Source organism: Heteronotia binoei, chromosome 1 (genome assembly GCF_032191835.1).
Source record: "Heteronotia binoei isolate CCM8104 ecotype False Entrance Well chromosome 1, APGP_CSIRO_Hbin_v1, whole genome shotgun sequence".
NCBI classification, from domain to species: domain Eukaryota; kingdom Metazoa; phylum Chordata; class Lepidosauria; order Squamata; family Gekkonidae; genus Heteronotia; species Heteronotia binoei.
Genome location: NC_083223.1, coordinates 111,153,748 through 111,181,706, shown reverse-complemented (window position 1 = coordinate 111,181,706; position 27,959 = coordinate 111,153,748). Strand labels below are relative to the sequence as shown.

Sequence of the window (27,959 nt, the reverse complement as noted above, 5' to 3'; positions counted from 1 at the left end):
ATCTTGCCAAGTGTGGTTTTTTGATCACTATAGTGTGGATCAAGATGACACAGAATAACTTGGCAAATAAATAACATGTTTTTAATTGTGTATGAAGATCATGCTTTGTCCACCCACAGCACAATCTGTTTTGTTATTACTTACTCATAGAACTGAAAGCTGGAAGATGTTTTTGAGATGTTCCTTGCTGCCAGTAAGGGAGACTGGTGGGAGTCGATGGTGTTTACTCCATGCATTTACAATCTGCCCCAAACTTCGGGTTGTGTGGACAAAATTTAAAGGTGTATGAGGGAGTTTCTTCTAGTCACCATTTCAACCTCATTCCACCCATACCCATTCTGCAAACTGGCACCATCACTAATGAGGTAACCAAGTTTGCCAAAGGCACTAAATTTTTCCAAATGGTAAAACCCCATACAGGCTGAAGAGCTTCAAAAGTACATCTTAGAACTGGGTACAAAGTAGTACATAAGGTTCAATGAAACCATGTGCAAAATTATGCACAGTAAGGCAGAAAAACATTGTATTCACATACATGAATACGGATAGGACCTGAATCAGCAATGACAATACAGGGAAGAGATTTTGGGTTCATAGTGGGAGCCTGCTGATAACAAATTAATCAAACTTTGTTTACAATAGGAGTGATGATTACAATTTCCATGCTAAGGATTAGTGAGAAAATAAATGTAATTGTCAATATAGTAGTGTTTTTATGGTACAGCTACTTGCAAAGTACTGTATACAACCCTGTTTGTTTATAGTGATAGAAAAGGTACACAGAAGTACATCCGAAATGATCCATCTTCTGTACAAAGAGATGCTAAAGCATTTTGGGATTTCTTAATTAAGAAAAAAAACTAAGACCGATTTCACACTAGGGCTTATTCTGAGTGGAGAGCCCTCTCTCCATTTTCACACAAGTTGCCCTGGAGCTGTGAGTTGGTGCACCATTCTCCCGTGGCAAGCAGAAACCGCTTGGAAGAGGATCCTGCTTGCAGTGGAACACCTTGCCAACTCGCAGCTCTGGGGCAACTTGTGTGAAAATGAAGAGAAGCCCTGGGAGTAAAAGGGCTCTCCACCCGGAACAAGCCTTGTGCGAAATCAGTCTAAGAAAAAGAATGATAGAAATTTAAAAATTAAGGAAGGTACTGAAAGATAACATTCTACCATAATACTAAAACTTGGTGGCACTTTGTGAATTAATTTAGCAGTGGTTCAGGACAATAAAAATCACTTCATCACATAATGCAGTATAATACGAAGTGGTAATGAGTGCACTAGGTAAATTCTTGTAATAGAGGTCAGCACACAGCATCTCCAAGACTCAGTGCTGGAGACAAATAACAGGAGAGCCAACTTGCCTTCCAGGCTTTCTTGTAAGATTCACAGAGGTGCCTGTCTTGCTGCTGTTAGAAACAGAATGATGAACAAGATAAACCTTTGATTTGGTCCAGCAAGACTTTTCTTAGGTTGAAATAGAATACAGAGAGACTTGTGGTGGTGAAGAGATGAAAGTGGGGGCTGGTAGGAGGTGGAGGCACAGAGACAGGAAAAACTGTGCACTAAGGGTGCTGAGAAAGAAGTTGGAAACATCTATAAGAATGAATTAAAATAAAATTGTGGATTAAAGCATTATCAGTGTTTTTTTCTACCACGTAACTCATGGTAATCCTGAATTAAGACTTTTGAATGAGTTGAATTTTATACCCATTAAAATAGAAGGAAAAGTATTCCATCATTTAATGTCACATGTTAAAGTTGTACATAATTTATTCTATACTTGTAGCACCTATTCCGTACAGTGTATCATTTTTGATACCTTATACACCTGATACCTTTTGATACCTTATACACCTGATCAACAATAAACACAGAGGAGAAGCACAATCAGGCAACCATTGATTTATTCAAAAGAACTTGCCTGAAAAAATACCACATCTGCTCAGATGTAACAGCACCACTCCCATATAAATATTGGATGTACCAACAAAAGGTCTTTAGAACAGATAGATTTGTTGTACACTAGGAAAAGTCTTGCCTGAGTCATTTTGGATCATACTTGTTCAGCTGCATCTAGTGGAACATGCCTGGAGACAAAAACTGGAATGTGGCATCACATTTGAAGAATTAAACCCTTTCTATGTACATTTTAAACTCATGTCTTCTGAATGTGACAAGTAATGTATTTCACCTTTCTGTTAAAATCCACAATACACATGTGGCTTACTGAGCAAAGCAGAATCTCCTTCTCTGGCCTAACCAATACATGTATGATCATTTCAGAGTACCCCCAGTCTCTCTTCTAGCTGCTTCAAGGACATATATCTTTCATTTGTGTACAAATGCTCCAAGACAAGGCCGATGCCCCTAAGAAAACAGCAGTATGATTCAAGAAGCAAGACAATGAACGGTAACAATGAGCAAGTTTGTGCAATTCCAAGCTTTATATAGAGATGCAAGTGTAGTAAAGAACAGAATAAAGCAAAACAGACAATTGTGTTGAGGCTTGCTACAATTAATACCAGTTAAGCCTAAGGATAATTTGTTTTTCTACTTTTTTGGAGAAAATGGTCCAGAACTATCCCAGATGGAGTTCAGCATATAATTAAATACAAATTCAAAACTAGAAAATATGTTAATGGTATTTAGATTACACACTGAGAAAAGAAATGTAGATGGCTTGCTATGCAACACTAAGGATTTCATTTGTGGGTTTAATTATCCATAGCATGAACATTTAAGAGACCAGTCTTCCTAGTGATGGGTCTGTGACGGTAAGGTATGGGTTAAACAGAAAACTGAAGATGCACAGAGCCTGCGTCAGGTGACCTGAGGGTGGGGGCCAGAGTGCTCGGAACTCTCAGTGAGATTGACAGCTAACGGCTGAGGCAGTCAGTTAGTGCCTGACAGAGCTGGAGAGAGTTAGTGCCTGTCAGAGTCTGAGAGAGTTGGTCTTTGAGGGAGCTGGGGCAGTAGCTGAGGAGAGTCTTCATGAGAAGAAAAGCTGACTGCAAGCTCTATAAAAACAGCAAGGGGCTGTGTGTGACTGAGAGGGAGAGTCACTGTGAAGACCTGAACGGTCACAGACACATATACATCTCTTAAGAGCTAGAGAGGTGGTTGAGGGAACAGATGTGGGTCTAGACGTCTGAAGGGCTGGGAGTAGAGGCTCCAGTCGACTTGAGAGACTTGGCACATTACACCCAAGAGGCCAGCCTTTGCTAGTGTTGGAGAGTGTTTATATAGGAACTGTGAACCTGAGAGACCTAAGAAAAAAGAAAAAGATATTTTAAAGCCTGAAAAAACTGAGCATATATTAGAAAGCCTGAAACAACTGAGCAACTTGTTACTGTGTGAGATACCTTATAGCCCGTGTATATATTGCCCATATCCCCAGTTTAAGTCTTTGTGTTATAATAAATATCTGTGGTTTATTTTAAAGTTCTCTGGTGCCTCTATTTTGGGAAAAACTAACAAAACTGCTGTGATCCCCTACGAATTAGAATTATATATCCATCTGAAAACAAAACCCCCGAAGAGACTAGAAGAGTGAAATCCATATCATACCCACCCCTTTGAGTTCTATAGTCCTGAGGAAAAAGTTTAAAAGGAAGAACTGAGGTGAAAGAGGGGCTGGGGTAGCCATAAACAGCACATAGAAGCGATCCAGTGGGACCTTGAGGCGGGTGCTGTTATAGGGTCATACCTAAGTCATCATTACATTTAGCATAGTCTTAGACCCATGCAAGATTACTGGTAACTAAAGGAAACATCCATATTCAAAGGCAGCAGACCTCTGCTATAGCAGTGCTAGGATGCAGCACTAGGGGATGGCTTGGCCTCTATGCTCTGTGGCCCTTCAGGGCATCTAGCTGGTCACTGTGTGAAATATGTTGCTGAACTAGATGGACATAGTAGAGCTCTTATATGCTTATGCAAGATTCTGTACTCTCCTTTAGTATTTTGTGATCAGAAGTACCAACATTATGAGCTGTTCTATGTCCAACTTGCTGCTGTCTTCACAAAGGTAAATAAATTATTAATTGAAGAAATTAACACATAGCAGAAAATCAATATGGAGTTCCAGGGCAAAAGCTAGCTCTGTGTCAGAGTGAGAAAAAACAACAAAGAATCAAAGTAGCATATATAGTTCATGTATAACATAATGCTCAGTTCAACAGCAAAGCTGTTCCTACTTTGTTAGAAAGTTTACTATTACTTCATGAGTTATATATCAATATAATTATAGACAGGTCCATGAGATCCTGAGGTTAGGGCTGCCAAGCTATCACTTATTACAATTTCCAGTGATTCCCAGAGCCACCTTATTGTAAGAACTTCCTAGATGCAAATGAGGCATTATTTTTCTTATTAATTTTTCTTCTGGGATGCTACCACCCTATAATCCTCCCGCTGGTTACTAGGCAACACTATCTGAGGCTGAGTTTCCAGTGATAGGCAGGAGGACTAGCTAGTAGCATAGCTAAAGGCATCTGCAGCAGGTCTTTTCTGCATCTGCCCTCGTCGCTGTCCTCTTTTATCTCCTCCTGAGTATTTAGCAGTGGCTGCCAAGGCACATATGTTTACAAATTAGACCTGGTAAGCAGGTGGCTATTCTGCACGCATTAAAATACAGATGCAAGCTTTAATATACACACAGTCCAAAATTTGCAATCAGGATTTAGGTCAACAAAGCCTTCAGTTTACATGGCAAATTTAATCTCCAATTTAAAGAGGTGCTACATTTTCACAAATAATTCTTTTTCATGGTTTTTGCCCCCTGTGCAATAATATTATGTCCAAACAACTTAATATAGGCGGCTAAATACAATTCTGAATTCATTTTACAACTTTTAGAAACAGCATAATAAAAACTGAACTGGATAGTTTCATTATGATATCTATTCATAAGGGATGGTTACTGACATTTTTATTTCTGACTAGCTGCTATTTCCAAATGAACCCAAGGGAATTTTCCATAAATTGATTTCTATAAATAATACTAAGGACCATGTTTAAACTATGTATGAAATTATCTGCCATGACTGTTCAAAGCATTATGCAAAATAAAGATTTGGGTTTGCAGGGTTACTGGCTACTAACCATCAAAAATTTGTTCCTTTGCAATCAGTCCTTCATGTTTAATATAGGTTCTTCATTTCATAGGACTGCATTGAAAGGAAAAATCACACTTATATGGAGATTTAACTCAGAAAGTAACTAAGCCAGCTAAGGAAGGGAAGGAAGAACATGCAAATGAACAGGAAATGCAGTAAGATGTCCAAGAGGATTTGCACATTTCAGTAGTTTTACTTTTTTCTTCCAGCAGCTGCATGGACCATGAACACTGTGGAAAACTAAAGTTCCACAGGTAAACAGATCTGTGATCCTATGATTCAGGGATTCTAATTAAACACACCAGTAGGTGAGAAAACAGAAGCAAAAAAAGGAAAGAAATCTCCTCAAAATTACCCCTTTCTGTACGTCAAAGCATTTTTTAGGCTTTTTAAAATGTTAGTGTTTTGTAGCACATAACAGCATGTCATCATTTAGAGTTCAATATCAGTAAGGCTCCCAAACCAAACTAATAAAAGTTATGATTACTACTAAATATTTTTGCAGATATTACTATTTCTGTCAGGGACTGAGTACAAAAGAATTGTGAAATTATTCTGGGCATTAGCAACCACGGATGGGCATAAATGTTGTCACAAACCTAATTTAATCACAAACACTGCCTGGCTCGTGGTTCGTGAGCCTTCGCTCATGACAGTGTGTCTCCCATGGGCGGCCCAGTTTTCACAGAGGTTCGTGTTGGTGATTCCTGCAGCAGACACACTGGTGCTGATGAATTAATGCCACAGCAACAAGGGGCATGGGCTCGCACACAGCATGGGCTCGCACACAACATGTTCCCTTTAAATAGCTTCTGCAAGCCATGCCACACAAGGGTGACATCTGAGTGGTGGTTCATTCACTTCTGGATGAACTTGCTGCTTGGACTTTACTCAGGCAAAAAGCCATTACCACGTCATGAAATGAACCAGTTCTGTAAGGAGGAAGGCTTGTGAAGGTTTTTGGTTCATGCAGCCCCATAAACCATGAACTGAAACAAACCTCAAATTTCAAAAGTAATTTGTGATTTATCATGAGACTTCACTGTTCAAAGGAAAAATGCCAAACATTCCACTTGCTGAACTCAGTTTTTACATGATGTAAGCCTGTTTTTCCATGTCCCCACAGCTCCTGCCCTCTGCCATGCTGAGGAAACAAAGAAGGGCTTCTGAGACCTTAGAATGAGGGATACAGGGTTGCTTCACTGATATCGCTGACATCTCTCTCTCTCTCTCTCTCTGTACCTTCCATGGACTCCAGCCTCCTTCCTCAGCCTCCTTCCACTTATCCTTCTGTGTTTTCTTTCTAGGGTTGCCAAGTCCAATCCCAGAAATATCTGAGGACTTTGGGGGTGGAGCCAGGAGACACTGGGGTGGAGCTAGGGGGAGGGGGGAAACGGCGCCGGGGAGCGTGGCGAGCCGCCCCGTCTCGGAGCGGGCAATGCCGCTGCACAGCTGCCGCCTCTTCTCCGCTCGCCGTGGCTGCTCCTCCGAGCAGCTCGGAGGAGCAGCTGCGGGGGGGACGGGCGGTGGCAGCGGCGCAGCGGCCTCGCCCGCTCCGCTTCGCCTCTGGGGTGGAATCGGAGGGGGGGGTGGAGGCAGGCCGGGGGCGTGGCAAGCCGCAAGTCCGGGTCCTAGAAGGGCCCGGATTCGCGGCTCACCATGCTCCTGACCTGCCTCCACCCTTCTCTTCTCTGGTTTTGCCTGCACTGCTGCTGCCTCTTGGCTGCTCCTCCGAGATGGGCTCAGCCTGGGCCCATCTCAGAGGAGCAGCTGTGGGGGGTGGGGAGGGGGCAGCAGCCTTGCCTGCTCCGGGATGGGGCGGCTCACCATGCTCCCCGGCGTCGTTTCCCCCCTCCCCCTGCTTCCGTTTTTTTGGGGAGCGGGGGAAGAGGGTGGAAATCCTGGGGTCCCCTGCCAGGGCGGGAGGGTTGGGAAGCCCATTTCTTTCCCTTTCACTCTTCTGTTTTCTGGGCTTCCATCCCTGCCTATCCAATCCAGGCCCTTCTCATTCGCTAAAGCTAGAGGCCTTCTTCCTCCCTACTGGGGAGCGGCTCAGCATCCAGCATTCCAGGTGCTACCTTCCTTCCGCTTCTGAGGCCTATGCTGGAGAGCGTGCAGGGTTGCTCGGCCTATCTTCACCTGCACCCCTCCAGCACACCTCTCCTGAGCATGCAGTCTCACCCATCCCACCTCTCATCTTGCCGCTCACAATCCTGGCCCTCTCCTTGTGATTTCTGTCTGCCAGCCCCACTCCTGGCATTCGGGCTGGCAACGTGGGGCCCCAAGAGGTGATTCACCACTACCCTGAGGGCAGCGGAGCTGTGGTAACTTGATTTGTGTGCATCAGGCTGGTTCTCAGCAGAAGTCAAATCAGGCTGCCACCACCCGACCAGATCCTGCATTGTCAGTGAGGAGGCCTCCTCTGCTCCGCTGTGGCAGGAATAAGGTAGGTCTGAGCCCAGACACACACATTTAAACAGTTCTTTTGTAGTTTGACTGTGTGTCAACAGCCCTTTCAAAAATGTGTGTGTGTGTATATATTGAAAGGATTGTTGCATAAAGTTGTATTAGATTATTTTTGACCACAATGCACATTCCAAAGACCACTCAGTCATACCATATAACTTTAAAAAGATTTTTTTTAAATTCTTATTTCACATATAAACAGACCCTCAGCTAACAGATACATAAGACTGGTTCTAAGCATTATCTGAAGCCAATAAATAAATTCCAGATTCAATAGCCTGTGGATAGAGAACTGCATATTAGGTTCATTGACTTACAAAGTAACCTGCTATTCAAATAGACCATTCAGCTTGTTATACACTCTGTAAGTGGTGGAGGCACTGGAAAAGCAAAGCTACAACTGTGAACTAAAGCAACAGCACTCTCATTATGTCATGTTCACAGCACAGATAATAGCTTGTAGTCAAAGAATGGGAAAGAAACACAACTTTATGTCACCTTTATGGCCTCTTCTTCACAACCTGTTTCATAGGATTTAGAAAAGTCACAAGCATTTTTTGAGTACCTATTGTGTTAGTTTTGCCCTAGGCACATTATTACATATGTTCTGGGGACAGAGGCATGAAGAGAAGCTTAGTCTGTAGATTATAGCAGGGTCCCACTATTTAAAATTCACCTTGTGATTGGCATGTGACTATTAAGATGCCTCCTGTGGTTCCTTTTAATAACTGCAGCCATATCTAACCTCATGTTATAAGGCAGCACATAAATGTTTTAAATAAACAAATGAATAAATCCCATAATGGTAAATGAGGGCTAATGTAGAAGGGACAGATAATATTATGGAGAAGTCAGCAGGAATCTTACAACTTGATCTGTGACCAGTGAAGTTATTGAGTTCTTAGATCAGTCATGGGGAAATCCTAGGATTGCCTGCAATGACAAATACATACTTAAAATGAGACCTATTAAGCACATCAGAAACGATGCTTCAGGATTCAAAGGGACTATGCATTAATACTCTACAAAGTGTCCTCCAAATTTTCCTTCAAACTTTATAAAGCATACTGTTTGACCAGCTGCTCCCAACTAAGGGAGAACATTAGTATCAGCCCCCAAAGCACTACAGTAAGATGCAATTTCATACAATTCACTGTGAAAATCTCACTGCAGAAGTACATGAAACTCTTCGAATCCTAGCTCATTATATTATATATATATATTGCAAGTCATAACCTACAGAATGATAAAAAAAATGAAGACTTAATGCCTGCAACTTGGAACTCTATGATTCATGTGTCTAAGGATGCATATGGGTGTGGTTCTTTCCTAACCTCCCTCTCCACTAGTAACCTCCCCAAAAGGCTGATACTAGAGCATGCTAGAAACAAAGGAACACAAAGTCACACTATCAGGGAAACTTCAATAAAGAGGGCTAACAGGCTGGCATGGCTTCTGAATCAACAGAATTTCTTGCAGTGGTAGAAAAATCTGACATGAGAATGCTTCCTCCTCTTCATTGCAGGCTCCCAATTTGCATGCCTTTTTGTCCACAAGAGCCTTGAAAACTCTAGAATTAACATTTTGGAGGTATTCGGGGACTACATGAGACAGGGAGGGGTAGGAAAGAATCACACTATGCAAATTTTTGCAGAAGCCAAATCTATAGTGTCCATCTCACTGAAGTCTATAGGAGTGAGTTCACTAAAATCCAAGAACTTCAGTCAAGTACTATATGCATCAGACACCCAGCTCTATCAATTGATGGAAGGCTAGTCCAGCTGTGCCTCAGAAGATGTGGACCTGGATTGTAAGCCATAATAAAATGGCTCAGGCAGAGTCAACTGAAATTGAATCCAGTGAAGACAGAGGTCCTGTGCCTTAATTGCGGCAGCCTGGGTAGAGAGATCCCTTTGCCAGCCTTTGATGGGATGCCACTGGTGCCAGCATTGAGGGTCAGGAGCTTAGGGGTGTTCCTGAAGCCTTTGTTAACAATGGGGGCCCAGATAGCAGCCACTGACAAATCAGCATTTTATCATCTTAGGCGGATAAGGCAGTTGGTTCTGCAGTGTAACAACTTGGCAACTGTGTTCCATGTGACAGTCACCTCGAGAATAGACTACTGTAATGCCCTCTATATGGGGCTGCCCTTGACTCAACTCTGGAGGCTGCAACTGGTGCAAAATGCAACAGCCAGGTTGTTATTAGCGCTACCTGTATGGGAGCACATCCAACGTGCACTGGAAACTTTACACTGGTTTCCTGTGGCATTCCAGATTCGTTTCAAGGTGCTGGTCATAACCTTTAAAGTCGTATATGGCTTGGGACCTGTCTACCTTCGGGACCACCTCTCCCCTTATGTGTCCCAGAGAGCACTACACTCGGGGTCCCAAAATCTCCTTCAGATCTCTGGACTGAAAGAAGTTCGATTGTCCACAACTAGAGCCAGAGCATTTTCGGCAATAGCCCTTGCTCTGTGGAATGCCATCCCCGAAAACATCAGGACACTATGGGACCTGCCACAATTCTGCCGGGCCTGTAAGACCGAACTGTTTAAGCTTGCCTTCAATGGTTAAGGGGAGGGTAGCAAATACCCCAAAACACTGACAATCCCATTGGACAAATACAAATATTCAGAAACATGCATCTTGGATTTTATGGTTAAAAATGTGTGGAATTGATTTTTTGTATGTTGTTTTAATATTCGATGTAGTTTTTAACTGTTGTTAGCCGCCTTGAGCCTGTTAGGGGAGGGCAGGATATAAATTTGATATAAATAAATAAATCATGCACTGAGACCTCTTGCTTTTCACATCAAGATTTACATAAAGTCACCACAAATCATGACTCAGCACCTCATAAAGTACAGGAGAAAATGAGAAAATGACAGTGAAAATGTACAAATAGGTGTTAATATGACTGTAGCTCTATTATGTGAGTGGCATAACATAAAAGAAACCTTCCTAAGGAAAAGGATTAATCACGAATAAACTAGGAGTTTCCAATAAGTTATGCTCAAAAAAGGATTGAAAATGTCACTGAGAAAAGTTTTTGACACTACAGAAACAATTCAACTGTTCCCAATGTAAGAGGGGTGAAAGTAGTTTGTATCTGGTTGAAGGACTGTAAAAAATGTAATGTGAATATTATGGGTATCATATCAATAGCCAAAGCCTTTACATTTAACTCGTAGAATCATAGAGTTGGAAGGGACCTTCAGGGTCATCTAGTCCAACGCCCTGAACAATGCAGGAAATTCACAAATACCTCCCCCACATACATACATCCCCTGTAACCCTTGCCCCATGCTCAGAAGATGGCAAAAACCTCCAGAATCCCTTGCCAAACTGGTCTGGAGGAAAATTGCTGACTGATCCCAAAATGGCAATCAGCATTTCCCCGAGAGTGTAAGAAATGGCTGCAAGAACTAAGCACTGATGCAATCCTTCCTGCCCTCCTTCTCATGATCTGCCTAATTCACAGAATCAGCATTGATGTCAGATGGCCATCTAGCCTCTGCTTAAAAACCTCCAAAGAAAGACAGCCCACCACCTCCAGAGGAAAGCCTGTTCCACTGAGGAACTCTAACTATCAGGAAGTTCTTCCTAATGTTTAGCCAAAAACTCTTCTGATTTAATTTCAACCCACTGGTTCTGATCTGACTTTCTGCACCAGCCTCTAAATAGCTCTTCAGCCATCTCATCTCCAGGCTAAACATAGCCAGTTCCTTCAACATCATCTATATGACAGCCCTTCAGGTATTTGAAGATGGTTAAGATGGTGATCATATCACTTCTCAGTAGTCTCCTCTTCAAGCTAAACATACGCAGCTCCTTGAACATTTTCTCATAGTATTCAGTCTCCAGCACCCTCACCATCCTTATTGTCCTCCTCTAGACATGTTCCAGCTTGTCTATATCCTTCTTAAATTGTGGTGCCCCAAAGTGAACACAATACACTAGGTGATGTCTTACCAGAGCACAGTAAAGCAATACCATCACTTCATGTGATCTGGACACTATACTTTTGTTGATACAGCCCAAAATCACATTTGCCTTTTTAGCTACCATATCACACTGCTGACCCATGTCCAGTGTGCAGTCCACCAAGACCCCTAGATCCTTTTCACACATATTACTGCCAAGACAGGTCTCCCCCATTCTATAATGCATTGGATTTTTCCAACCTAATGTAAAATTTTACATTTATCCCTGTTAAAATTCATTTTTAAGCCCAATTTTCCATCCTGTCAAGATCATTCTGTATCCTGACTGTCTTCTACTGTATTTGTGACTCCTCCCAATTTAGTATCATCTGCGAATTTAATAAGTGTTCCCTCTACTCCTTCATTCCAGATCATTTATGAAGATGTTGAACAAAACAGGTCCCAGGACAAATCCTTGAGGGACTCCATTTATCATCTGGCCTCCTCCCCACCCCCCGGAAGTTTAAAGGATCCCAGGGAGGGAGATAGAGTTGACCTTAAAGAAAATATACTCACAAGCCCTCTGGAGTCAGTTCTTCTCTTTGTATACTTTAAACTGTGAATGAGAACTCCTTTTCACAGTTTACATAAGCCTATGGACTGAACTGGCAACTAAAACCCATGCCTAAGAAAGTTTGTTCTTCTCTCTGCTCCCCCTAGTCTTGCCAGCTCCAAGTTCAGGAATTCCTTGAGATTTGTAGGTGGAGCCTGGGGTGGCAGGGTTTTATAGGTGGAGAGAAGTGTAGGTGGAGAGTGGTGGCACCTGAATGGGATATAATGCCATGCAATCAGCCCTCCAAAGCAGCCATTTTCTCTAGTGGTACTGATCTCTGTAGTCTGGGGATACATTATGTAATTCTAGGATATCTCCAGGCATCACCTGGAAGTTGGTACTCCTAACTTCCCTGTCCTTTTAAGTGTGGTGGGCTTTTCCTCCTCACATATTAGGAGAGAAGTCAGACTCTGATGAAGCATATCCTCACCTGTTCTGATGCTGGCTGTTCATTTTTCATCCCAATTCTGAGTGTTACTCAAAACTTATAAGAATCTTTGACAATGGTGGGGGTGGGCTCTAAGCTGAATGGAAACATGACTGCTCCCATTCATCCTACCTCTATATTCCAGTGATTGACAGCTTGCTACTATGGCTGCTGTCAGTATGAGGGCAGTGTACATGCCACTGATTTAGGGCAAAATTTCCATGCATTCTATGTGGATCTATTCACCACCAGCCATGCCCTTTCTTTTGTTTTGACAGCTTATGAGGGATACCCACATTACTAACAAGAGAATGGATAATAAAATATTATATAGCACACTCAACACGTACAGAGCATATCATATCTCATTAATTATTATAGCCCTGAAAACAGGCCTCAGTTAATAACTCCACATTGTAAATGGGGATGGAAGTTAAAAGAATAGTTTTCCAAGGTTCTAGGGTAGAATCTGAAGCTGGAGTAATGTGGATCAGGGACTTACTCATTGTAGGAAGCAACCACACAAGACACATGTCCTGGGAGAATTGCTCAGCTTGCAAGCCAGCAGTCTTTATTTTTATAGGATTTTGGTCTCAGATTTTGTCATCACTATCACAAGACTCGCACAAGGGACATGCAAAACATTTACCAAAATACCGAAATCTACCATGACAATTATCCAGAAACAACTTGTCTCAAGGTGACAGACGTAAGAACATCTCTGTTTCCCCACATTTGAGAAAGTCCCTCTGACCTTTGTCTGGGTAGCTAGACTCGTGATCTTCCCACCCATCTAGTGGTTGCTGGGTCAAAAAGTCATGTAACTGCTCTCTGTAACTGGGGCAGTGTTAAGTCTTTACTGCATGATGGGTAAGTGCTATGTGTTACTGATTCAGGGGTCCCTGGTCATGTTGAATGGTACCACATGTCATTCTTTTTTATTTATTTATATATTTTTGTGATGTTGCATACAAAGGGCAGTGGAATAATGATTTGAGCTTGACATTCCCAGGAAGGAATGAAAACATAAAAATGGGGTAAGGAAAATATGTTGGTATGGATGGGGTATTAGATAAGTAAGTGGGAAATAGGAGACAGGTGCTTGCATACTGGCACATTGTAGTATTTCACTTTATTCATCCAGAGAATGCATATATTGGGGGAAAAGGTCCATTTCAGAGGCATACTTACGAGCTAGGCAGGCCAGCTTTTCCACCACAGAGCTACTGGAGTCTCTCTCATGGGGCTGGATGTTCAGGCTAGCTGGAGAGGGCTTCTGCAACCTGCCACCTCTTTGTGGGAGAGGATTCACTAGGCCGCGTGACAAGCTACTCTCATGGTACTTAGCACTCTTTAATGTTCACTTTTCCACCTTTTTGCATTGTTATTTTCTGGAGAGTGTATGCCATGCCATCTTTAGCCAAGCAAATAGGACCTGCAAGAAAAAACACAGCAGCATGCCTGCGTCCCCAGGTAAGGGGGAACTGGATCATGCCAAGTTAATAGGACAAAATGCAATTTAAACCCACATTTTCACTCCTTTTAATTGTTTTTGAAAAGTGGTTTTTAATGTAAGATTAGCATTTTTTTATAATAACTTGATCTGTGGAATTACATGAAATGTCATACTGGAATTAAATGTTTCATTGTATACAAAAATCAACAAATTTAGAAAAACAGGTAAAAATGGGATTCAACGAAAGAAATACAGAAAGAGAGATAAAAGCCTTATTTAGCATATAGAAAACTAACAGGCACATAGCAAGATCTGTTATTATTTCCCCTTGTCCTCTTGCAGCAGGGAGGATGTATATCTGTACTCTATGCAAAAAGCACTAAGCTGTTTATTGCGCAGTGAAATTTTGTTCACTTCCTGTCTCTGTTCAAAAGGCAGAGAGAGAAAAAAGGAAATGGCTATAAACACGTCTCTAATAAAAAATCTGGCTGGGGTTTTTAAAGTAATGTTATTTGTCTGTCTGTCCTGTATTGGCAGTAAAGGTTTTTGGGGGGGGCTGTTTTTCTGTCTTCATTGCACAAGCCTGTTGTTTGTACCTGGCCCACCTTGCAGGGCTGGTGTGCAAGTTCAGAGCAGAGTTGTTAGCAATGAGAGAAAAAAAATAATGGGTATGTGTGCCAATGGCTTTTTGTTCCTACTAAGCATGCAATGAAATTACTAAACAGGCAGGTTAAAATAGAAAAAAGGAAGTACTGTTTTACTGTTACAGGAGGTGGTGGCACCTACAAGCATAGCCAGTCCCAAGAGGGGGTTAGATAAAAATAGAGAGCAGAGGTCCATCAGCAGCTGTTAGCCACAGTATACATATATATATATAGGCATGTGTAAAAAAAGATCTTGGATTAATATTCTGCCCTCCACTCAAAAATCCTGGAGCAACTCACAATTTTCTTTATCTCCCTCCCTCACAATAGAGGTGGGTGGGGCTGAGAGAGCACTGACAGAAACTACCCTTAACCAGAACAACCTCTGAGAGGGCTATGACTGCCCAAGGTCACTTCAGTAGTTGTAAGTGGAGGAGTGGGGAATCAAACCTAGCTCTTTCAAATAAGACTTACACACATTTAATCACTATACCAAACCGACACATATATTGGTTGTTGAATGACACAGAGTGCTAGACTGGATGGGCTGTTGGTCTGATTCAACACAGCCTTTTTTATGTTCTTATGTTGGTTTGCAAACTACACCGGTTAGCAGCATAATCAGGAGATAATTAGTAAAGTTCCAATTTGCTAAATCTGATCAAAAACAACAAGAACTGGTTATTCTGGCATTTTAGTTAAAATAAGTATGACTAAAAGACAGAATAGAGAAGTGACATCTGTCATCAAACGCATTGCCCTGAGCAATCACACCAGGAGGATAAATAGTGAGCAATGAGAAAAGTAAGAACAGAAATTTAAAACCTGCAAGATTAAAAATATAGCCAATCAAATTAAGGTCAATTTGGAAAAATACATGTACCAGGAAATTTGAAGAATCAAATTAAGTGTATATAAGATATCAACTTTTAAGTTGAAAGCCTGTGTGAATAGAACTGAAAAGCCATTGCTCTGACAACAATCTCAGAAAAATGGAAGGCTGAGTAACCTTGAGGCAACTATTTGAATCCAGCTTCCACCAGGATCAAACTTAGGGTGTAAGTAGACCTCAAGACTGCAGTACTGTAGCTTTAAAGCCATTGCTCTGCACCACGGGGCTCTTTTTGAATCCAAATTAGCATTTTCTTTGGCCAATTGCATCATCAATTTTCCTGTTGCATCAGGATTATCAATCTGTCTGCTGATTGATGCCTGAAGACAGCTGAGAAGGTTTAAATAGAGCTGTTGTGGCTTGTAACAAACCGTTGCAAAAATATGGGCTGCCTTCTCTTCTGTAGGTACCTTAGCAAAGTCCTGTAAACCACATTCCACATTGTGGCCATCAGAGAGTCCTTCTAAAAGATTTTGCACATTGGTTCCCTCTGTGGCAATATCTCTGACAGCCTTTTGAGTTTCACTCAAGACAGAGTGGGGCAATACAGTATAGTTAACAGCGTGTTGCCTATTTTCATTCTTTACAGATGTTATTGGGCATATCAATAAAGAGTCAGACAACTCTTCCCCTGTCAAATCTACAGGGCAAATAGACAACATTTCTACCAATTCTGGGACATTTTCCAATTTAGTCTGATCAAGTTCCTTCTCTAAAACTTCACAGACCATGTGTCCCTGGGCGTTAGATAGTGAGCCCATGGGTGGATCTGTTGGTGGAGGAGGAGGAAAAGGAGGAGGAAGAAGAGGAGAAGGAGGGGCAGGGGGCACAAGTTGAACACCTGTGTCTTTTAGGGAACAATTTTTAGAGAGGTGGCAGGGGTTACAAACGGGCATAAATTTTTCTACTGCAAACCTGCATTTATGCCAGGTTTGAAGAATCTTAACAGGAGATCGTGGCTCCATATGAAGAATATTGCCAATTTTCTCCCAGTCCTTTAGATTCAAGGAGCCACTCTGGGAGTACCATGGACATCGTTGTCTAATTACTTCAAGAAGACTCTGTAACTGAGAGCAAGACACAGACCCGCTGGTCTTTTTCACTAAGAATCTCAGTTCCTCTACATGTTTCTGCTCAGCCTGTGATAAATTTGAACCCATTACTTACCAAGTGAGGGGGGTCGTATAAATACGACGACGAGTGCACTTCTGGGGCCTTTCCTTCTAGGCGTTGGCAAGTAGAACTGAGCGGCTACCGAAGCTTCTCTGCTATCGGAGTCGAATGCGCCACGTTGGGGCGCCACATGTAGGAAGCAACCACACAAGACACATGTCCTGGGAGAATTGCTCAGCTTGCAAGCCAGCAGTCTTTATTTTTATAGGATTTTGGTCTCAGATTTTGTCATCACAATCACAAGACTCGCACAAGGGACATGCAAAACATTTACCGAAATACCGAAATCTACCATGACAATTATCCAGAAACAACTTGTCTCAAGGTGACAGACGTAAGAACATCTCTGTTTCCCCACATTTGAGAAAGTCCCTCTGACCTTTGTCTGGGTAGCTAGACTCGTGATCTTCCCACCCATCTAGTGGTTGCTGGGTCAAAAAGTCATGTAACTGCTCTCTGTAACTGGGGCAGTGTTAAGTCTTTACTGCATGATGGGTAAGTGCTATGTGTTACTGATTCAGGGGTCCCTGGTCATGTTGAATGGTACCACAACTCATATTCTTCTACTGTACCTGCTGTTCTACAGGACAGCTTCAGAATAAATTCTGACAAAACAAAGAAGGATAAATGTGGCATTTCTACCATGCACTCAGAGCTGAATACACAGATACACGAAGCTGCCTTTTACAGAGCCAGCTTATTGCCTTTCAAAGTGCTTGTAAGTGTTTATACTGGGTTTCTAGTAGAGGTCTTTCACCTAACCTAACATCAGATCCTTCCAAAGCATCACAGCCCTGTCCATATAGCTGAGCACTAATTTCAGCCTCTTCTGTTGACAGTTCTGGGCATAACTGAATTGTAGTTGTCTGGGGCACACACTGGCTAATGGAAGTTTTTAGAAACATCCTCAAGAGAACAAGTTTGGTGTACTGTATGGAAAGAGAAAAGTTTAAGCATAAATTAGAGCACTATACACCCACCAAAAGGAGATAAATAGCTTCTCAAAAGCCCATTGTGTCATGTCATTCATACTTTAATAATGGGAGCTTAGTGTTTGATTATTTTTCCTCCTGCAACAAATTGGTACAAGCCATTGTCAAAACTGAAAAAATTAAATCTAATGAAACTTGGACCATAATTTTTTAAAAATTAATTATACTTTTTCAAAGCATTATCGATAAGTGTTAGAATTCTAATCTAAAGATAATCAGCTACAAAAAAGCATAAGATATGTTGCTAAACTACTGTGGTTGGTTTTGAAGCTAATTCTGAAAAGCTGATGATTGAAGATACAAAATTTCAGGAAAATGCCCAAAGTAATCCTATGCAGAGTTACTCCAATCTAACACCATTCATTTTATTGATCAGATTGGCGTAACCCTACATAGGATTACATAGCAAATCACCAAGACTCAATGCAAATCTTAAATATTATGCAGCTTTGCTGGTTAGCTAATGCTTGAAAATCACACAGTCTCACCCTGGACAGCCCAGGCAAGCCCATTCTCATCAGATCTTGGAAGCTAAGGGGGGTCAACTCTGGAAAGTACATGGATGAGACCTCCTTGGAATACCAGAGCCAGGAGGCAGGGGTGGGCTTTATTCAGCCACTTCTCTGTATATCCTCCATGCTCTCAGTAGGGATCAGTCACCAGAGGTTGTCATGACTTCCAGGTGAACACACCCACCCACATGCATGCATGCACACACCCTCTCTCTCTCACACACACACACAAAATTCATACAGTCCCATCTGAACGTGAGTTTGACACCCAAGAAGATCAACTGGTCTCTCATCTTTCTGTAGGAAAGTTATCACATGGGAAAAGAAATGAGGAAACTGAAAGCAGAAAGTGAGGGAAATGGTTGGTGATGTGAGAGTACAAAGTTGGTCTACCATGGGTGTGATTTTCTAGTCTATTAAACATTTTTGTGTAAGTATATTTCTTCATACTGCTTTATTACTTGTTTAGATATATTAATAAACATGCTAATTAAAAACCTGAAAGTTAATCATATTGATTGTATTCCCATTAATTCCCCAACCTCCCACACCCACTCAGCATTAACTTTACTATTTCAACCATGTTTAATGAATTTTTATTGATTCAGATGCACCCATTTCATACCTCCATACATAAAAAATGTTTCTTCTCCTTTTTGCCTAGCTCCTCAACCTACATGTGTATTTGTCTGTGTGTGTGTGTGTGTGTGTGGTGTGTACACACACACACATACACTCACACATACATATATAAGCTTGTCATTCTCCAGGTCCAGGCAGGGGATCCCTCAGTTTTGAAGTCCTGCCCCAAAAGCCACAATGTGCCTTTAGATCTCAGGCAAGTTAGAGCTTGCAACTGCTTCTGTTTTGGAAGGTATGTGTGTGTGCCTTTAAATCTCAGCTACGGTAGCTGCAGGTGGGGGGAGGGGGTGGGAGGAAAAGCCATGTGTGTGAGAGAGAGAGGAAGCCAGAGAGCCCAATCCCTCTGTTCATTTTGCATTCCTTTCAAAAGCTGTTTGAGTAGCAAAAGGGATACTAAAGAGTTAACTAGAATCTTATAGGATTGAGGAAAACTCCACCTTTCTCCCTGTAAAGTTGTTGAAATACAGCAGAGAGTTACATTCAGCAACTCTGGAGAGTAAAGCTATCTATACCATTGCCCTATACCATTGCCCTGTGGGCATGCAAACTGTTTATTTTGACTGCTTTGTGAGTGAATGAGTGAGTGTTCACTTTCATTATAATGGAAGTGCAGCTGCTGTGGAACCATTTGAATGCAAAAAAGAGGAGGAAGAAATGAGGACTGAACTGCTGCATTTTTATTTATTTTTAGGGAATGGAAAAGTTCTCCAGCTCCACCTCCAAAGTCTCCCAGCTCCACCCCCAAAGCCCCCAGATATTTCCTGAGTTGGACTTGGGAACCCTATACACATATATTACAAACATACCATAAGAATAATTTATGTTTATCTATTTCCCATAGAAGGCAGACATCTCATTATCAAATCCAACTGTCTTAATTTCCCCTAATTTTTGCAGATGGGTGTTCAGTCTTTAACTACAGAATGCTGCCAACCCTGGACCATCTTGGTACCACTTGCTTTTCTGAAGTACATTAAAAATTCAATCTTCTGCATGTAGCCTAGAAAAAATGTAGAATATTATTTTATCTTCAGGGTGGAAAACAAAGGAAGGCTAGACTTTGCACTCTTTGGTGGGGTGGTTAGGAGGAAGAGGAGGGAAAACTAGTTAATGACACTGCATGCCCAGACTGTATGCAGGACTAATCAAACCCATTTCCAGCTATATTGCTCATGTCAAACTATACTTTTCAGATGTTCATATTTGACAATGTCATGAAATAGGATAATGTTAGACTGCTATTTACTCCCTGCATAAGAAGGTTGGGAATGTATGTTTGATCATCAATAGCTGTAACATGTTTGAGGGAGGGAACAATCAGCAAAGTATATTCTGAGTAAGAAGCAAACTTCACTTCTTAAAAATTAATAAGAATACAGATTTAACTTTTAAAGAAGCTACTGAGGTACAAGCCTATTTCTCATTCTCTCTGCTTTGCAAAAGTTCTGTTGTAATAAAAACTATTGCCAGATTAGTTATTGACAGAGCCAGTACAAATCTGCTCCATGTTCATTTATCTTCTGCTACTCTGGAACTGCAAAATATAGACTCTTCAGTGAAATAAGCTTTTCATCAGTGACATGCACCTGTAATTAGTTACTGCATTTTAAAACAGCTCTTAAGTAGTTTTGGCAGCCCTGAAATTTTGATGTGGCATTCTTGAGCAGAAAGCTAACCCAGGCTATCTGGCTGGGTGCCTTGGTAGAAGAAAAAAAAGGAGGAGGAGGCTGGATTTATATGCTGCCCTCCACTACCGAAATGAATCTTAGAGTGCCTTACAATCTCTTTTCCCTTCTCCTCCCCACAACAGACACCCTGTGAGTTAGGTAGGGCTGAAAGTGCTCTGACAGAAACTGCTGCTGAGAGAACAGCTCTGAGAGGGTTATTCTAGCAGTTGCAAGTGGAGGAGTGGGGAATCAAACCTTGGTCTCCCAGATAAGAGTCTGTGCACTTAACTACTACACCAAACTGGCTCTTTACTAGAATTATTTTTGTTTGTTTGTTCTTTTGGAAATCTGTGACAAGCAGAAAGGCATCTGTTCAGCAAGATTGCCCCTATATGTCAAAGAAAGGAATACTTTATTTCAGTAACACCTATAAAATAGTGGGATAAGATGTATACTTAAATTTTACTAAAGTAATTAAAGAGAGCATTACATCTAGGATTCACATGGCCCTAGAAGTCATGGTGATCACTGCATTGCTTGCCTGCTGAACACTTCCCATGCATGGAGCTCAGTTTGTTTCATCCCACTGAAACTCAATATTTGCAGACACTCTAGGTGGAATGCAAAAAGCTCACTACTGTGGGCTGCACCAGCAGCACTAAACTAGTTGGCCATCAGCAGCAACAGCCAATTCACAGCTATCTCAAACAGCCGCTGCAAGCTTAGTGATTGTGAACTAAACTAAATACAAATACAAGGTTTGAAGTCCTAAGGACAGAGAAAAGTGGCTGAAGGAGGAAAAAGATGACCCACAAGTGCACTGAAAAGCACGTGTAATGAAACAGGCCACAGCATTAATGATTACATAAGAATATAAGAGAAGCTATGTTGGATCAGGCCAATTGCCCATTCAGTCCAACACTGTCACACAGTGGCCAAAAACCAAAACAAGTGCCATCAAGAGGTCCACTAGTGGGACCAAGACACTAGAAGCTCTCCCACTGTTGCTGCCCCAACCACCAATAATACAGAGTATCACTGCTTCAAACAGAGAGTTCCATCTATACCCTGTGGCTAATAGTCACTGATGGGCCTCTGCTCCATATGTTTATCCAATGGTATGTTGGCACGGCACAGGACATGGATCCAGGCATCAGCTGACCCATTTGTTGGCTGATGGAAACCTTCCAAATTTATGTGCTGAGAGGCAATTCAGTGGACCCCCATAGGTACAAACCTATGCATGTTCGCTTGCCACCTGGAAGTGGTGCTGGGCAACAGCCCCCTAGCTGGGCATGCTCCTGTAGAGCTTAATCCCCAGGATCCCTTAAGGGTTTCCCACCTGGAAGAGGCAGACCTACAAATGCAGCCTTTGCCCCAAATAGATCCAACCCAATGCTTGAAGCAGCTGAGAAGACAAAAAACAACAAAATAAAGAACTGCGCAAAACAACATGCAACCAAGAAAGGCAGGGAGGGATGTTCAAAGCTGACTGAGCAGACCGATCCACACAGTGCAGTTTTAAGACATGGAAGAGCAGACTAGAATGAAGCCTGTGCCTTCCAAGTCTGCTCCAGCCCCTGCCACTCCCACATGATCAAAGGCCACCAGCAATTAGGTGGTATGCCTAGATGGCTCCCCACCATGGTGAGGCTGAAGATGAAGCAGCCCCTTTCCCAACCACTTATCCTACAGCAACAAAATGGCCCCATGTGAGTCTGAAGCACCGTCTCTTATTGTTGTATATTACTATACTATGTAATATACTACATATTACTATGATAGGGAGCTTTTACAAGTGCTTGTTTTTTCTTCAGCCACTAATATCTTAAGAGTTTCTGGATCTTAAACACACACAAGTCTGACACTAAATTTAGAACAATATATTGTATTTATTTTTAGACAATGGGATTGCTCCTATATCTTGACATTATAACCAGTCCTGAAGAAACAGCTAATCTGTCATTTCATTCTTACTGCTAGGCCCATAGGTAGAAGAGATGGGGAGAATGGACACACCATTTGAAGAATTGTCAAGCACTTACAGATAAAAGGGTAGCTTGTTCATTTCATTTTCTCACGGTTTGATCCCTTCTAAGGAACTGATCTGATCAGAGAGTTGTATCAGTTTACATCTTAAACCCGGGGGCACAATCTATAGAAAGTTAAGAGTGTTTAAACTCAATTGAAATCAATGGCACTTAGATATTTAACTTCTCTTCCATCAATTTTAATTAGGGATCTTGTGATCTTCACCATGAATGAGTTTGTAAGGTGAACTCATACCACTGATGGAAAAGAACTATGGAGATCTTATTCCAGATTACTTTGCTGGCCTAGTAAACTCATACCATAGATGGAAAAGAACTATGGAGATCTTATTCCAGATTACTTTGCTGGCCTAGCAAACATTGTGGATTCTTCACAAACTGGTTAGTGGCTGCGCAGTTGCTTTTTCTTTTCTTCTTTTACTACCAGCCATATTATTTCCTTGATCTTTGGACACAATTAACAGACAGAACAGTCACAACTGAGAGAGCGGGAGTAGAAAAAAACAGCGAATGAACTCCAGGAAAGGAGGAAAGGTGTAGTCTTTGTGCTTCACAGCTACTCCATGAATCACCAAGGTTCCTGACAAACTTTCTTAGCGGGGATGTTTAGGGAATTTGCCTGGCAGCATGATCATTGTAAATGAAAAAAGGATAAAAAATATTCCTCATCCCTCTTGCATTGCTCCCTGGCAAGTCAATGACCGAAGGCTCCAACTTCACTCATTTCAAGGGCACAAGATAAACCATGGACTAGAACTTAGCTTTCCATGATTCACTGTCCAGGGGTTTATCCCTTCCCTTCATAAAAGAAAAAAAGTCTAAGGAGGAAATGAAGGTTTTTCTACTGTAAGGTGACACTCCGTAATGTGTGTGTGGGGAGTTATATGCTGAAATGGAGCCCCCAAATGGGAAGTCAGTCCTCAGTGTTAAAGCAGCCATGGGGAAAAAACAACTCCCATGCCCCTTTGCTCTCTCAAAAATGTGCATGTATGGTGCTAGATGTCAATGTGAGCCTCCTAGCAAACTCTGACAAAAAAGGCTCAGCAATCACACAATTCAAACACTGATCTATCTGAGGCTTATTTGGAACTGCCAATTATGGCATAAGCTGAACCCATAGGGCTCAAACAACCCGGAGTTTAATGAGACTCAAAGATACTTAAATTTCTTTGGAGCATAGTCAGTATTAACACTATGTGACCTGGCCCCATGAAGAAAAAAGTCTTCACCTTGGTGATATTTATTATCTGGCTTTGCTACATCATTTCAAGAAGGCAAATGCAGCTACTTATCATTGGGATCCATGATATTTAACATCCTTGGCACTACTCTTGTAATACCCTTGACTGAAGAACAGTACACTCCTTCTATCTGGGATGGTTGTCCTCTTCCACTGAGTGCGCAGCTTTGGGAGGGGCATACATGGAGTGGTGAGGGAGGTAGGGGATACCTGCCTAGCCAGCCAGATCAGCCAAATCAGCACTGGAGATCAATGGGGTGACAGATGTCACAGCCAGATCACCCTCACATCCTACTCTTGTAGTATTTCAGAGCCTATAGCTAGGCCTTTTCATTTCTAACAAACAAAAAATTAAATGACAAATTAGAGTTTATTATGATGTTTTGTGAGAACAGATAATAAACTATGTGTGACAGATGGCTTCTTGTTCAATTCTCCACAGGGCCGGCATGAGAGAGTAGGCCAGGTAGGCTGCCTAGCAGGACAACAGCAGCAGCAGGACAGTGGCAACCTCTCTCCTCCCCAGGAAGGCTCCAATCACAATTTGCATTCCCTCCAAAGGGGAGGGGGAGGCCGGGAGGGGCTCCACCAGTGTGCCAGGACAAGGAGTGTCCTGCTCTGCTGTCTGGAGCCCAACTGACCTGCCCAGAGCCCAGGTGACAAAGAAACAAGAGATGCCAAACACACCCTGGCTCTCATCAAGATAGACCGAATGGTGGCTAACCTTTTCCACTCTGGCTTTTGTAAATCTCACATTGGAAAGGGGGGAGGGAATCCCTGAGCATGCAAAGGAGGGGAGGTCTGTATGTGTATTTTGATTTCTTTTCCAAAGGAATCTGTAGAGGTGATCAGATGCAAACAAAGAAGGGATCTTGTTCTCTTACCCTCTTCCTGGAGTTCCTCTCTGACACAAACAGCAGCTTTCTACCCTGAACTTTGCAGGATGGAAAAAAGGATTGGATGAAGGAGAAGGAGCAGCGGTGGCAGAGAGGGGGGGAGTTGATTTGGGGGGCTTGCCCATAGGCAGCCCACACTGCTGGATTTCATAGCCTAAAGAATCCTTTGTGAGCTGAGTTCCCCTCCTAGCCCTGCAGAAAGAGCTGGTCAATTTCATTTATTTCTTGTCTTCTCATCCTTTTAAACAGTGTAAATACTCCCACCGCCGCACCCCCCACCATTCAGTGTCTTCAACCCCTTGCAACAGGGGAAACCTGTCAGGTTGGATGGGGGGGGGGGTCACCTCATGATTCAGGCAAGGAAGTGTTTCTCCCCCTTATCTGTGCGACCAGCCTGAAGCTCTTCAGGCTTATGCTAGAGTAAGTTTCACTGCCGCTACTGAGATGTGGGCTCCCAAAGAGAACTGCACACTCCACAGCTTCAGGTTCACTCATCTGTCATCCTCACACACCCCCTCACCCGGCACCAAAGAATGAGAAATCACTTTTAGCTGCTTGTGTTTTATATTTAAGGAAGCTGTTTGGCTTTGGGTCTTTCCTCCTTTTCCCACGGTTTATTCACTTCAATTCCTTTTCCTTTAACTGCAGCTGCCACCTCTGCTGCTTTGGGCAGAGGCAAGGAGCAGGTTGGACCTTCTGCAGGGTCTCCTTGGGAGAGGAGGGCATTGGCTGTGGGGGGGCGCTAGTAGGTAGCCTCACCTAGGGCTCCAAAAAGCCTGGCACTGGCCGTGATCCTCCATGTGTCTTAGCCAGTCCCTGATTCCTTGCTGTGTATTCAAATCTCTACAACTTTTCAACCAATATGAGGCTGTGGATTTGTCTGAAGGGGGAAGACAAATGAGTAGGAAAGTGAGTGAAAAAACAGGACAATAATGGCAAAATTCCTGAGATAGGGCTTCAATAGACCTAGATGATTAGGTCTCAAGAGCCTACAGGGAGGCACGATTAGGTTAGGTATCCTGGGCCAAGCAGGTTAGGTTACCTCAGAGAAATAGTGACTTCTGAAATGATTGAAGGAAAACTCCTGAGAAACAAGCTAACACTATTGCAAGTGTCTGAGATTCCTGAGTTTAGTGAACCATTCCAAGTAAAATTCATCCACCTCTCTCTCCAATAGAAACAGCTTGTCATTTCTGTAACCTTGAGTGTGTGATACTGTCTATAACCCTTCTAAAGTAGACCTTCAGCTCCCCATAGCTGTCAATAGTTACTGGAACATCCCTTTACCTGCCCACCTAGCCACTTTATAAACTCTTCTAGAGAAAAGACAATACAATTATTCTTCTGCTCTTGAAAAAAATGTGTTTGCATAAATCACTCCAGGAAATGGGAGGGGGGAGGAAGAAAGTAGAATTCTTAGGCTAGTCCCTCATGTCCTGTCTCAAACTGCAGCATGTTATCCACCATGGTTATTTTCATGTTTAGCCTTACTTTTTTATATTTTAAATTTTTATTAATTTTTACAGCATTCAGAACTACATACTTATATAGATCTTACTAATACAAAATACAACCACTTAACCATTGTAATATTTAACCTGAACACCTAGAAACAACCCATAACCAAAGCTGCTTGGTCACTGCTCCTGGGAATGTGACATATGGGGAAAAACTGGCCTCTACCTAAAACTCTAGCGAGCCACTCCCTGTCTAACTATACGAAACTGAGTCTAGAGGTCTGACAGTGATATCCTAAGCAGTTCTACTCAGAATCCTATTCAGATAAATTCAATGCGGCTTACTCCCAGGAAAATGTTCTGAGGATGGCAATGTGATTCAGTATAAAGCAGCTTAATGTGTTCCTGGAGCTAAAGGCTCTTTCCCATGTGAAAACTTCCAATGTAGATTACATCTTCCCACAGCTGTTAACAATGTAGATTGCATGTTTCCCACAGCTTCCCACAGCTCTCCCACCAAAAAAACAAAACCAAAAATAGAGACTTCAGGGGAAACATTTACAAGATGGAAAGTGCAATCCTACTCTGACATGAAAGCCTGCTGAGTGATCTTGGGCGACTCTTGCACTCTCAGCCTAACCTACCCCACAGGACACTTGTCAGGATAAAAAGGAGAAGGGGAGGACATCACAAGTCATTCTGGGTCTCCACTGAAGTGAAAAGTGATAAATAAAGTAAATAAATAGTTATAATTGTTGTTTTCTCAGAACTTTGCTAGAATGCACCATACTGACAAAAACTGCTTGTTAATTCAATTAAGTGCAGACCACACAGATCAGTAACAGTTTTGTTTCGCTACAAATTTATCTCTACACCAACTGTTCATTAGGTTAGTGCAGAACCTGTACTAGTGATCTCAAACATCCATCATTTTAATTGGAGTAGAAACAAAACATGAATTCCTCCTGCAAGCACTCAAGTCAGTGAACCAAAGAAGACACATATTGATGATACATACTTCCATAATCCTTAGTGGTTCAGTGCTGGAATAAAGCAGTATACCATTCCTCTCCCTTCTGCCATTAAATGAGCTCAAAGCTAAGGGACTGCAGAAGCATCATGAATCTAGAGCAAAAATCTATAATAATAATAATAGATCACTCCAACCAGAAAGATTGGCTCAGTCAGTTTCAGATCCTATGATCACAGAAACATAAAGCTAAAAAGGAACTATGGCACCACAGGAACCAATTTATTGCATGTTAATGTAACCCATTAAACATAAACCCATCCTTTCATATTACATATTCCCATCAAAATTCAAACTTTTTTCTACAGTCTGGACAATTATATGCAGTAATCAGAACAGTTGCGAAAGAAATCAGTAATATGATACAACCATGGAAAATGATACAGAAAAGTGGCTATGGTTCAAGAGTAGAACAGATGCCCTGCAGAAAAAAAGGATCCTGCTTAAATCCTGTTGAAAGATCTCATGGGACAGCAGTTGGGAAATGCCCCCCACCACTTAAGAGACTACAGAGCTGCAGTCAGTCACAATAAACAAAACTCACTTAGACAGTACAACAACCTGAGCAGCTATGAGATAGTTTCCTATGTTCCCTGTGTCACATTATAGAACAGGAGTTATGCTATACCAATGGTTATCTTCCCACCAGTGTCCCTCTGCCTCAGCTGCACAAGCTGTAAGCAAATACTGGCTGCCTGAGTTGTTCTAATCTAAATAACTATTCCTTTCTCTTTCATTAAGTCGCCAATATTTTTA

General features: G+C 42.0%; 1 protein-coding gene across 3 annotated transcripts in view; it reads right to left on the bottom strand.

The window, feature by feature from the left end:
* Window positions 1-27,959, bottom strand: part of NKAIN2 (sodium/potassium transporting ATPase interacting 2) — a 952,006-nt gene that overhangs the window by 802,638 nt on the left and 121,409 nt on the right. The window lies entirely within an intron of this gene.